Raw genomic sequence first — 14,309 nt, forward strand, 5'->3', positions numbered from 1 at the left:
CATCCTCCCCTCTATATTTTTAATATCACACCCCTAGACGCCAATACTATTCTTGTTGCATTTATCTCGGTCAAAAAAAAAAAACTAAAATACCTTCCTCCTCTTTCATTCTCTCCACTATTTTCTTGTATTTATCTTGGTCAAAAAAAAAAAAAAACACTAAAATACCTTCTCCTCTTTCATTCTCTTTGGCCAGCCTCTCTTTTTTTCTCTATCCGCCCGCCCTCTCTCCTTTTCTCTCTCTACCCACGTCTCTCCCTCTCTCTCTCTACTCGCTGGTTTTCTCTCTCTGTGGCTTACCTTCCCGGCGAGAGGAATAAGAGCGCACGTGGTTTTCTAGCAGCCAAGATCCCTAGTCTATGGGCACAAAGCACTATTTCGGGCCAACCAGCTGGTTTCTCGGCAATGTCTCATTTTCCTTCCAAAAATAAGAACCCCATTGATTTCCAGACCAAGAGGTCCCGGTTTCGGACCAAATTCAGAAATCCGCATAGCTTACGCCAAGAAATAGAAACCCCCCTAATTTTTGGCAACAAATGGCCCCTTTTCCGGCCAAGCTAGTAATTTTTAGGGTTACTAAAGTCCTGTTTTTGTGATTTCCCAAGTCTGGTTTTCGGTCATATATTGGAAGCTACCATTTTACTGGTAACCAAGAACCCATTCTCCGGCCAAAAGTCAGAAACTTGTTGATTTCCCGGGCGCCAAGGTCCCTATTCCGGCCAGAAAATCACAGACCCTTCCTGTTGAGTTCCAATGCCCAATGTCTTTTCATTACCATTTTCTTACTTGAACTACTAGGTATCTGTTATTTAGACGAATATGTTTCACATCTCATTTTATGGAACTCTGATTGGATTTTTAGTCTCTGAAGGATCTTAGCAAAGATGGGGTGGCCATTTACATGCTCAAGGATGATTTTGTCTTTATGTTTTTTACTAATTCTGCGCTTCAATTAGAATGGAGGTTGAGTTTTTCGGGCGATTGTCATCCCGTTCCGGAGAACAATTCAAAGAGAATCACCGGGCGAAGCATCTCATTAGATTTACAGCCGTGTAGAGAGAGAAAATGAGGTTTCTAAACAGAGAAAGAGAACGGCTTAGAGGAAGTGGTTGTAGGTGGTGAGAGTGGAGGTGATCAGGGGTTTCAAAAACAAGTGGAAATTGTTGATGATACAGAGCAAAAGAGTTTTCCACGTGAAGCTCGGAAGTTCAGGAGCTTAACAATAATGGGGCGCTAGAGAGAGAAAGTGAGAGTAGCACTAGCTTAAAGAGAGGGAGAGAGAGAGCGGGCATTGAGAGACGGCGGGTAGAGGGAGAGAAAGTGGGTAGAGAGAGGAGAAAGGGTAGACAGAGAAGAAGAGCATTTTGGCCTCCATTGATTTGATTTTTTATTCGGGGCAAATACAAAAAAAAATGTATTGGACTCGTCTAAAAAGTCCAATTTGGGAGATAGTTGATCAGATTTCTCAGATAAATTGAACTTTGTAGACATACTTAAGACATTAGCTAAGAAAAATTGAGAAGCGTAGTTGACTCTAGTTTTTGTAAAGTTTTTTTTTGGAATCATGAGGAGTTTTTGGAAAAAAGAGAAGTTCCTTTGAAAAACTTCGTCCCCGACTATTTATTGAAAAGAAACTTCAAATTAATATAAATTTCCTCTGTCATAGCAACGAGACTTCTCAAATTTTTGAAGAACTTCAAATTTTCATCACAGAGTACTCTGGACCTGGAATGATTCAGCCCTTCCTTGCCGTTTATTTAACAAACACATATACATATTGAGAGAGAAGCGAGTACTCATACCTTCATGAAAACAGCATCTGCATGGGGTATGGAAGCAAACATATCACCCCCAACATGAACCACGCCAGGGTACTCTGTTGCAGTCGACACAACATGAGGGAGGTCGAAATTGATGCCAGAGATATGCGGATGCGCCTTCACTATCTCACTCACATTCAATTTTTTATACAAAAGAAAACAATTTCAAGCCCTAAAATCGAGCTCCACATTCAATTTTTTATTACTCAGATTTCATGCCTATGGGCTGATTCAGGGCTAAAATCGAGCTCCACAAATTCGCCTGATTTGAGGGTAAATCTTAAAGACAAAGAGAGCACCACAAGGAAAAAATGAGCAACACAGTGAAGATAAAGGGCCGGTGGAAGATGGTGCCTTTTTGGAGGAAGGCGGTGAAGAAAGCTCTTCGGTGAAGACGGTGCTTGGTCGTCGGTGAAGAGAGAGAGAGAGCGAGAGTAGAAAATGTGGTGAAGAGAGAATTGTAAAGAGAGAAGGTGAGAGTAAAAGGGAAAATGTGAAGTTTCGGTAAACGGAAGAGAGACGAGAGGAAGGGGCAAAATAGACATGATTTAGAACTTTGGGTCGGTGGGGGCTTATTTGTTAGAAAATATAAATTTTAAAAAAAAGTTAGTAATAAAATATTTGAAAGGGGATAAAATGATAGAAAACGTTTTTTTGAGGGGGGGAGGGGGGGGGGGAGGGGTGTTTATAATTTTCCCTTATATAAACCTCACCCATATTTAAAAGGCTAAATATGACAGAAACATCTCTAATAGAGCGAATCAGCCCATAGGCATGAAATCTGAGTAATAAAAAATTGAATGTGGAGCTCGATTTTAGGGCTTGAAATTGTTTTCTTTTGTATAAAAAATTGAATGTGAGATATTTAGGGCTTGAATGTTTTTTATAGTTGTAAATTTTTGTTTGAATCTGTTTTCTTTTGTATAAAAAATTGCATGTGGTATATTTAGGGCTGGAACGTTTTTTATAGTTGTAAATTTTAGTTTGAAACTGTTTTTTTGTATAAAAAATTGAATGTTGTATATGTAGGACTTGAATGTTTAGGGTAGTTGTAATTTTTTGTTTGAAACTGTTTCTTTTATATAAAAAATTTAATGTGGTATATTTAGGGCTTGAATGTTATTTGTAGTTGTAAATATTTGTTTGAAAATGTTTTCTTTTATATTAAAAATTTAAGTTAGGGCTAGGGCTTGAATGTTATTGATAGATGTAAATTTTTGTTTGAAAATGTCTTTTTTTTTTTTTTTTTGTATTAAAAATTGAATGTGGTATATTTAGGGCTTGAATGTTATTGATGTAAATTTTTGTTTGAAACTGTTTACTTTTGTATAAAAAATTGAATGTAGTATCTTTAAGGCTTGAATGTGCCATCTTAGCAAAGATGGGACTCATTGTAAGTTAGTTGTACAAAAAATTGACTAGCCCGTTACAGAAAGAAGGTTGGGATTACAGAATTATCATTTTTACAAAAAAACAATGAAAAAAAGATAAAATCAAAGAGATTCTTTATTCTCTACTGGATGGAATTGTGTTGGTTTTGTTGTCAATTATGGTATGAATAATCAATCATATTATTCTTGTTAACTTTAGTTCATTAAAAAATAAATTATGTGTAGCTCTTGTTATTTGTAGGTTATATACCCCCAACAATATGCATACCTCGTATCAAAATTTAATTGTAGCACTTTGAAAAAAAATCTAATAGTTTGCTAAACTTCCGCAAGTTTAAGGCTATTTTTAAGATGTTGTAATGCAATATATAGAATGTAAATTTTTACAAATATTGTCCAGGGCAAAATAAAATGGGTGATAATAGATTTGGTTATTGTATTTATGGTGGAGAACTCCAAACAAGTGTATATGGGATTTTGGATTATATTGGTGGTAATGTATGTACATTTATGATTGACAGTAATACTAGGTTAGATGACATGCGAAAATACGTAGCAAAGCGGTTCTCACTTGATATCCACTTAATATCTTTAAGATACTTTGTCCCGAGAAATAAAAGATTTATTGTGAACCTATACAATGATGACGATATTATTAGGATGTTGAACATTCATGAAGGTGAGAATTAAGTGCTTGTCTATGCATTTAATGGAAGTGAACGTAGGGATGCAAGTACTTCACATAATACCATGCAATCGAAGAGGTCGGACCCCCACAATCCTCTAATGTTTTAGTCTCAGTCTCCAAACAAAGCATTGCACCAAGGTTGCTTAGTACATGGGAGAATGCACTTTCTGGTATAGGGCAACAGTTTAAATCTTTAGAAGATTTTTGAGAAGCCCTTAGTAAGATTGCTTTAGCAAACCATTTCACATATCGTTTTATTAAAAATGAGGGGTATCGCATAAGGGCAAAATGCAAAGGTGAATGATGCAAATAGGAAATATATATTGGGAAGCTTGGCAAGACGAATGTTTTCATAATCAAAACATGAATAAGAGATCACTCACGCAATATTGGGACAAACAGTGATGTATAGAGAAGAGCTTCACAAAAATTTATTACGTCATTAATCAATGATAAATTAAGTGACACTGCACATTACAAGGCTAGAGAAATCATGAGTGATTTGTCTCGAGATTATGGTTTAGAATTACCATATTGGAAAGTTTAACGAGGAAAAAAAATGGTCATAAAAGACATTCATACATGACTTGCAAGAGGAGGTATACAACCAATTACCAGCATATGTAAACCGTGTGATGGAGACAAATCCTGGTAGTTATGCGACAGGACAAGTATGGCCAAGCGATAGATTTCGTCGATTGTTCTTAAGTTTTTATGGGTCAGTACATAGCTTCAAAAATGGATGTCGTCCACTTATATTTCTCGATGGGACATTCTTGAAGGCACGGTACCTTAGTACTCTACTTGCTGCCAACTCACTCGATGGGGAAGGGCAAATATTTCCTGTTGCATTCGCAATTGTGGATGCTGAAACTATAGATAACTGGTTATGGTTTATAGAATCGTTAAAGGTTGCTCTTGGGACGGATCGTGAAATTACTTTTTTATCAGGTAGACACCCAGGTCTAGTTAATATTGTGTGTCAAGTCTTTGAGATGCCCATCATGTCTTCTGTGAGCATCATTTAGCGGAAAATTTTAAGAAAGAAACAAAACACATATCTAATGATGTTAAGAAGGCAATTGTATGTACCTTTATCAGTGCATGTAGAGCATATAGGCAGCAAGAGTATTTTGATAAGATGATGGAAATTAGATTACTTTCTGATAACGCATTCCAGTGGTTCATGGAAGCCTCACAAAACCGTTGGGCCACATCACAATTCACGGGTAATCGATATGACAAAGTAACAATTAATGTGGCTGAGTCATATAACAAGTAGATTCTAAAAGCACGTATTATGCCAATTCTCCAATGCATTGACTAGATTAGAAGACAAATCAAGGAATTAATGGCCGCTCACAGCTTGAAAGTTGAAGCTTGGACTACAACACTTACCCCAAAAGCACAAAACGAACTAAAAAATATCATAAAACAATTCCTTTTCATGAGAGTCACTGTGGCAACAAATGGAGCAGTTTATGAAGTTAAGGGTGATCGCATAAATTACAAGGTAAATATTATTACACGAGAATGTGAATGTCGGAGTTGGCAAATAACAGGTTTGCCTTGCAAGCATGCTTGTAAAGCCCTTCAAGTAATGAATAGGGATCCTATTGACAATTGTCAAGAATATTTCACAGTTGCGAAATTTCGTGAAACATATTCCGTAGCTATCTTGCCAGTTACCTTGATCGACTTGTCTAGGCATAATTTACGTGGACAGCTTCATCCATAGGGAGTAAGAGTACTTCCACCTCACTCAAGGCGTCCCCCTGACCGACCTAAAAAGAAGCGCAATGAGTCACAGGAACTACCAGTGCGACCTATTCCCTGAAGTTGGTGCAAAGGAACTGGTCATAACAGGGCAACTTGTAAATAACCTACTTGAAGGCATAAACTTTATTTACATTTTCTTTTCTTTTTGATTTGATTGCTATAATTGTACTTATAATTGTGTTCATTTTGGTTAAAGAAGCATACTTTATTTACATTTTCTTTTCTTTTTTATTTGATTGTTGTTATTGTACTTATAGTTGTGTTCATTTTGGTTAAAGAAACATACTTTATTTACATTTCCTTTTCTTTTTGATGTGGTTGTTGTTATTTTACTTGTAGTTGTATTTATTTTGGTTAAAGAAGCATACTTTACGTACATTTCCATTTTACTTGTAATTGTGTTTATTTTTTGTTAAAGAAGCATACTTTCTCTTTGCCAATTCATATGTTGTGCACATGTAAACTCTAATAATATAAATAGATAATAAAGATACAAGACCCAGAACCGTCAAGTGGAACAAGGGGCCCATCCACTTCCTCCAATCAAACAAAATATGTATGATGCTCAATTTACTTTAGTTCATGATTTACACTAATTAGACAATTATTATATTGTTAATAAATATTTACATAATTTATTGAATCCATTTCAAAAAAAAAACAACTTTTGTATTAATGAATCAACTAAGACCCTGGGAAAATGGGAGCTGGATCCACGACAGGTAACTTTGGTTGAAAAAACCAATTTGATCTCCTTGAAAGACATAGGGGTCACACATATCGATTGCAGTCTACTGAAGACCTTTATTAGAAAGTGGTGCAAGGTGACTAATACCTCACGGTTAACTGTTGGTGAGATGACTTCAACCTTGTACGATGTGTGGCACATATTACAGATACCTATGATATGCAAGCATGTAACAGACATAAGACTTAAAGACTACAGGGCTTTCATCATGGAGTTTTTGGGAGATTGCCCAAGTGGTGATAAGTTGAACTGACTTAAACATACTTGGTTGAGGGCGAAATTAGAGCAACTACCGAAAAAACCTACCAAATTAAAATTGCTTCAACATACTAGAGCTTATCTCTGGTATTTAATCGGCACAACTGTATTTGCTAATGCATCTCAAGGATCGACACTGACAAATTACCTGCAACTGTTCCGAGATCTCGATGAGGCAGGAATGTGTGCATGGGGTGTAGCAGCGCTTGCATTCTTGTATCGTTCCTTATCTAGGGTTGTGGATGGGGATACACATTTTAGGTCAGCAACACTACTACAGGTGACTTGTAGTGTTGTTTATTGCTATATTTTTACATTCTAGTTATTTCTTGCTATTGTTTATTGCTATATTTTTACATTGTAGCTATTTCTTTTGTAGTGTTGGATCTATTAGCATTTTCCAGCTCTAGCCAACAAGCCTACAACTATCATTATAGAAATGCTTATAGCTTCCAAATGGAAGAAACAACCACGTAAGAAAGACCCATTAATAACATTTGATGACATATCAATTGACATAGTTTGTTACTTGCTAGTGTGTATATATGTAATTGTAGATAAATACAAATACAAATAAGCTTGTGTAGGTAACTTGGCAACTATATGAGGAGTACAATCCATGAGATACACTAAGTAAAAAAAATGTGTTGTGCCAATCATATCTGATATGTTTCAACATTGCAGAGTTCTATATGCCTGATCATGTATCGCAACAATTTGGGATGATGCAAGTGATTCCTGTTGGACCACCCAAACTGCACTTAGGGGTGAAGTATTAGCAGGTGAATCAAGACATTATGTACAAGCGATACATGATTTGCTATTGTAAAATACTCTTATGGAGACAAATGCCAAGGAGAGGGTGGAGGGAGATAGTGGAAACGAGCGCGAAGAGAGAGATGGTGGAGATGATGAAAGCGATAGAGAAGAGAGAGATGATGGAGATGATGAAAGCGTTAGCTAGGAGAGAGATGATGATAGAGATGAGGAAAACGAGTCTGAAGAGGAAGATGAGGAAAGCGAGACTAAGGAGGGAGATGAGGAAAGCAACACTGATGAGGGAGATGAAACGAGAACAAAAAGCAGAAATAACAAAAGCAGAAGACTGTAAATTCAAGTTCTACCAACCTTACAGGAGGAATCAAGGCGGCATACAAGATCACAAAGAGATGGAGATGTCCAAGCAGATTTAAAATGAAAGGGTATTACAAGCTAGCCAAAAAAATGGTTGAAGCGAAGAAAGCGATTCAGTTGTAACTTTCAATTAATATGTATTTTTGTATTTTAAAGTAGCCAGCTAATGAAATGTATCATTGTAATAGTTTTTGTACTTTGAAGCTACTCTATCAAGTAGCCAACTAACGAAATGTCCCCTTATATATATATATGTGTGTGTGTGTGTGTGTGTGTGTATGTGTGTGTGTGTGTGTGTGTGTGTGTGTGTGTGTGTGTGTCTTCTTCTTAGCATCTTAAGTGGCATCTGAGGACAAACATTGAAATCACAAGGATACATAATATATCCATGTTGGCTAAAGCCCAACTTTGTAGGCTTTAGTGAGCTAATAACAAGTATCTGGTATGGGTTATTTGGATTGTATTCGAAACTTTAGCCAAAATTCAGTTGCTGTAGAAGAATCTTTGAAAGTTAACAAAAAGAAAGTGATGTTTGAAAGAGAAGGAATTTGAAACCTTTGTGAAATTTTGTTGAGCTATAGCAATAACAATGAAGTTGCTTCCGAGCAAAATGTGGTTGTGTCACTCACCCAAGGAGCATTGCAGGGCATGCTTTGTATAATGTATGATTTCTTTGTTTTCATTTCATAACAAATTCTTCAAATATTTACAATGCTGATGATATGTCTCAGCATAAAATGACAATGTAAAAGGGTACTGCTTCACCTAGGAAGCTGTATATTCCTGCAGCTGGATAATCATTGAAATCACAGGGGCAGTCCACTAATATATTGGGCCGCTCCGGCGATAATGAGGGGCAGTCCGACACCTTAAAGGCATGGTCTGGAGATCACTAGAAGCATGCCGGCACTTAATGGGGGCAATCCGGCGAAAGGTTGGCTCAATCCAGCAACTATTGGGGCAATCTGATGTCTGGTCAATTGAAACACTAGTCCGACGATCCTCTAAGGGCACTCAGGCATTTTGGGCCTTCGGTTCGGCATTTGTCTTTGGCAATCCGGTGATTGAACTCATTGGAAAATCCAATCTGGTACTTCAAAGGGGTAGTCCGACAATATGTTCTGGTAGTCCGGAAATTCAAGGGGGCAGTTCGGCGAATATATCAATGGAACACTCAGTCCAGCAATAAATAAGGTCAATCCGGCATTTAAGGGCATCAGTTCGGCGTTTAAGCTAGTGGCTCCGGTGATTATGCTCACTGGAATTTCCCATTCGAAATTTTTGATAATCGGTCTGGCATTTATAGCATTCGATCCGGCGTTGTCTTTGTTCACTTCAGTGTTTGATCTCACTGGGAAAACCAGTCCTGCGTTCAGTGGACATGTCCGGCGTTTCGTTTCGTCAGTCCGGCGAAAGAACTGTGCAGTCCGGTGTTAGAGTCACTAGAACTGCCTCGTTCTCACGTAATAAGGTGCAGTCCGGCATTTTGGTACATTAGTCCGGCGATGCTTTGCATCATTCCGACATTTTACATTCTGGCGAATTTGTTGGGCAGTTCGGCGATTCATATCACTGGAAATGCCCCAGTCCGGTGTTATCATGAACCAAACCGGCACTATATGCGGTCCAGTCCGGCGTTTTCGTAGGGCAGTCCGGTGTTTTCTTCACTAGAACTATCCCAATCTAGCATTCGGAGGAGAAGTCCGGTGCTTGGGTATGTCATTCTGGCATGTTTGTATTACAATCCGACGTTTTTCAATCCAGCAGTTTTTTGGGGCAGTTTGGTGTTTTATGTCACTAGAGCTGCCCCAGTCCAACATTTTTTGGTGCAGTCTGGCATTTGATGGAGTTGTCCGGCGTTTGTTTGTTACGGTCCGGATTTAAGTTTAATGGGACGCGAAAAAAAAAATTTGACATACGAGAAGGGTATATTCGTCTGAAAAATACCTACTTTTGTGTTGAGGGGTTTTTTGTTAGAAAAGTTGGGTTTTAAAAAAAATTAGTAAAAAAGGTTAACTTAGGGTTTAAGTTGATAGAGTACTTGATTTGGGGGGGGGGGGTTTTATAATTTTCCCTTTATATAAGGTATCCAATTTATAGTGTACAACATCTAAATTCTGTCGGAAGATGTAGTTTTGGGTTAGGAAACCTTATAATTGCTTGAAAATCCATGTTTAAACTTAAATATGAAATTTAAAATTCTAAAAGTGTTGCAGATTGAGCAAATCTATAAGTAATTGAAAATTTAAGAAACAGTCAGTCCGGATAACTTGTTACAATATGCATTATTGTTAGCACTCGAATTTTTTCTTTTTTTTTCCTTTTTATATGCATACATCTCGATGTCAAAATTATCAATTGGAAGGTTTACCAACTTTGGAACAGTCTTTTCTATTGGATTTTTGAGGTGCACCTTAAATTTATAGCATACAATTGCAACTTTATATAAACTTTGTCCTTTAAATATTGCACCAAAATATAAAATGAACATTATTGCATGATCTCAAGGCGCACTTTACACTACTCGCTCGCGTAAAAGTCTTATTTAGGCGTATTTTTTTAATTTAAAATTTTGAGATGCACTTTAGAATCACTAGATGAGTATAAAACATCACAGTAATAACAACAATGACAACAATGGACTTTCATTTTCTACACACTTAGATCTCATTATGTGAAGTACAATGGAAGTTATAGAGCATCCACCGCCAACTCTCTATGCTGGATGGTGGAGATGAACCAATGTCCAAGTGGCCGTTATTCAACAAAGTTAAGGTTCATCTCCACTCTTCTATTTCAGAAATAATGGTTGATGGCCCACATATATATATATATATATATATATATATATATATATATATATATATATATATATATATATATATATATATATATATATATATATATATATATATATATATATATATATATATATATATATATATATATATCAAGCTTGATGTTCTTTTTTCGAAATGGGGGGACCTGCAAATAAAGTCGGTAGGTCCTGCGCGCCTCATAATGTCTATCTTTCTGGTACAACATCATCTCACCCCCTTGTCTTTTGCAGACGTGCTCTGGCCCCCACAATTTGCAGATTTTTTTTTTAAAAAAAAAAAAAAAATTTCTTGGGATTGATTTTTGTTGAGAAACCTTTTGGCAAAAAAAATCTCAAACCAGTGGTCAGAACGCCTGCATGAACTGTATATAAGTGGCCCTACAATTTGGAACTTTCAGGTTCAGATTTGGACATTTCGATTGTTAGGAGGTGAGCCAAAGCTCTAAACAATCAGAGTAAAGTGTACCATCAAATAGTATTGAGAAATCTGATTTAAGTATTGGAAATTTTTGTGATGGCCTTAAAATTTATTTTAACCTTTAATTATAATTTTAAAACATAAAAACTAGTGTTGATCGAATAGATCTATAAAGATTTAAAAGTCTTAGAAAATTGACGGTCCAAAAATACTTACAAGTCGAGATTATTAATTTGAGGATTTTTGGGCACCAAAACAACATCTTCTAGTAAAAAATTTTATGTGCGCTTTAATTTGATTGTTTAGAGCCTTGTACTTATATAAACTTCTTCCTTATTTTGTTTTGACGATATGCATTTGATAAGAAAGGATTTCTATCAATCAGCCGACTGACATTTATACATGCGTTCCCCTTGTAAAATACATCTAAGGATGAAGTTTTCATCCAAATTTTTAGGGATTCATGATATAGGCCAAGATAATCATGAATATGAAAAAGATAAAAAGTATATGAAAAAGATAAAAAGTTTTAAATTTGATCATGTATTTTTTTAGGGATCTTTTTTTATATTGTCATTATAACATTTTGGTCCGGTGCACTTTGCAAAATACCCATATTAAGTTTGTGGGTCAGTAGGCACTTGCACCTGCTAGTTCATATAAAACTTTTATTTCAAATAAAATGGACAGTGTAGACTAATACAACATTATTTCAACAAATAAAATTGCAACCGTACGTGAACTTTTTCCTTTATGGCACTTTGTATTAAGCAACAAACTTATACCCCTCTTAATATATTATTTACTTAGAGGTAGTGCAGCAAGTCACTCACTCCATGTCTAAACCAGTGTTCGCAAAATCAAATCGGAACGGCTAATCAGACATGGGGCCGAAAGCGGTTTAACCGGCCTAACAAGTAAACCGGCCGATTCAACCGATCTAACCAGGCAAGTCTCGAGTGGTCAAAAAATTGTTGAAAGAATAAGAAAGATACAAAAAAAATCTACTAAAATATAAAAAGCATATAAAGAATGATTAAAACAAAACATATTCAAATGAATTTGAAAACTAATGAAAAAATTGGATTTTAAAAATTGATTTGTGCCTAGGGTTATTTTTAAATTTTTTCGAAAAAGATGGGAAGATATAAAAGTGAGTATTAATGACCAACACAATTTCTAATCTTTACCACAATGTAAAGAATATTAAAAAATGTATTACAAACCAAATTCCTTATTTTTGAGATTTTATATACGTTTTTTTTAATTGTTTTTGTTAAAATATCGACTGATCACCAAAACTGCCGAAAACCGTAACCGGCCAGTGATCGGTTCCAATCTAATCGGGCAGTTACCGGTTAGATCGCCCGATTTTTCCAACATGGGTCTAAACTCCAACTGAACAACTATTTCAAACCCTCCATTTCCCTCATAGGAAAATGTATTTAGGGCTCCTATACAGTATAAATCCAATCCATGACCTGGGTCCATATTTCATGCTCAAATGGCAGGCGTGAAGAGGATAAATTTTGCATAACGTTTTGCCCTCATCGTACAAAATAGTGGAGAAATGGGAAAGGGCCGTACATTTTTTAACTAACTCCCCTGCAACATGAACTGCGTTGAGTTGCGCGCAAAAGGATCACACACCAAACACAACAAAAGATAATACCTCCAAAGAAATAACAACGATGCAAGGCTAGCCAAGGGAACAGACACACCAAAGCATACAAATCTAAAACAGACAGAGTCGACTTCTTGTTCGCGGGATTGTATACAATCAAACTATTTACCTTTAGTACAAGCACGTCACAGTTACCGTTAACAATTAAATGTCAAATTAAATGGCTTGGAGTATGTCACAAAGTATGAGAAATTTTGTTTTGATCTTAAATCTAGTCATCAACGCTCTTACAATTGCTTGATTTAAAATCTGATAGACAAGAATGAAAGTACTCTCCTTGTCCCATAAATAAACACAAGGTACATCAATCCTTTATAGAACTACAAAAGAGTCTTGCGTAATTGCCCATTCAAAGTTACTAAAGACCCAATATTACCTTCTTTATTCTTATACAAATACCCCAGTTTCCTGTCCCTATGCAAATCTAAGTCTTTGACTCCATACCTAAACCTACAAATGGTACCAAATTTCCTTTATTCAACCTATGCAACATTTCCAAGTTTATAAGAATTAACCAAATGGGGAACTAAGTAACTAACTCAAACATAGCCCCCAACAAAATTGTTATTTATGAGTTGGTCATTGAGACATCGCCTGATCATTTCCACCCCTCCTGCCGGCCTAGCCCCTCTGGCGATGACAATCACAATCCCCCTCGGTACTAACTCTCAAACATCATATACTACCCTTTGTCGTATCAACCGAGACATGCGCATATGCTGTATCTGCATACCTTGGATTTGGTTTTCGCATTCGTGAAGACCTTCGCGGTTGCATCTTGATGACCTCATCTTATTTTAGATGTTTTAATTGTGATAATTGTTACTCCCCTATGTAAGCCCAACCTGCGACTCATTTGCTGCATCACAGGTCTTCCTTATGCCCGTCTTCAATGGACTAATTGATTTGCTCGTGCAAGTCCCATCACCTGATGGCATGGGTGAGAATTGCCTCTCCTCAGCCTCATCCATATACTCATCTACCACACATGCAGTCCCTGCTGACAATATGTAATGCTCGTCCATTTGGCACCCATGCATGATCGGGTCACCTTTGATCTTCAACTTCTCAAACACTTTGACATCATCCAGTCCAAATACTCCAAAGTATTCTACAGCAGTGATTTGCATTACGGACACTAAATTGATCGTCGTGCCTGGAATATGATGCACATCCTCTCCCACACGAGGCTTAGCTGCCTTCATCTCCAACGCAGTGAGTGAGGGAATTCTCCCCCTCACGGTGAACTCTGATTGGGTTGTAGTGGAAGCCCCAGCTAAGGTCTAAGCTTCTATTCTGGACCATGAGCACCAGCCTGACAGCTACCTCCATTTCATCTACATATTTGAATCTAAGCACGAGAAACCCATCATTTATAGAAAATTTTGAGATCAGTATTAATCCTCCACATCTGCTTCAATAATTATCTCATATAATTCCAATCAGGCCTTCTACCCAGAAAGTAACCTACTCATATATATATATATATATATATATATATATATATATATATGACAGCATTTGGCTTGAGATCGACAGTTTGTGGTGGA

General features: G+C 36.6%; 1 long non-coding RNA gene and 1 pseudogene across 1 annotated transcript in view; both read left to right on the forward strand.

Annotated features, from left to right (window-relative positions):
- The window catches only part of LOC148783343 (uncharacterized), a 28,008-nt gene extending 19,941 nt beyond the window's left edge, over positions 1-8,067 (forward strand). Inside the window, exon 2 of the long non-coding RNA XR_016050662.1 lies at positions 7,369-8,067. This is a non-coding gene — a long non-coding RNA (uncharacterized LOC148783343). The remainder of the gene's footprint in view (positions 1-7,368) is intronic.
- Positions 3,531-5,023, forward strand: LOC148783344 (uncharacterized; annotated as a pseudogene).
- Positions 8,068-14,309: the final 6,242 nt, after the last annotated feature.

This window comes from Amborella trichopoda, chromosome 2 (assembly GCF_054954075.1).
Source record: "Amborella trichopoda isolate Santa Cruz 75 chromosome 2, AtrichopodaSantaCruz75HAP2 v2.0, whole genome shotgun sequence".
Lineage (NCBI taxonomy): Eukaryota > Viridiplantae > Streptophyta > Magnoliopsida > Amborellales > Amborellaceae > Amborella > Amborella trichopoda.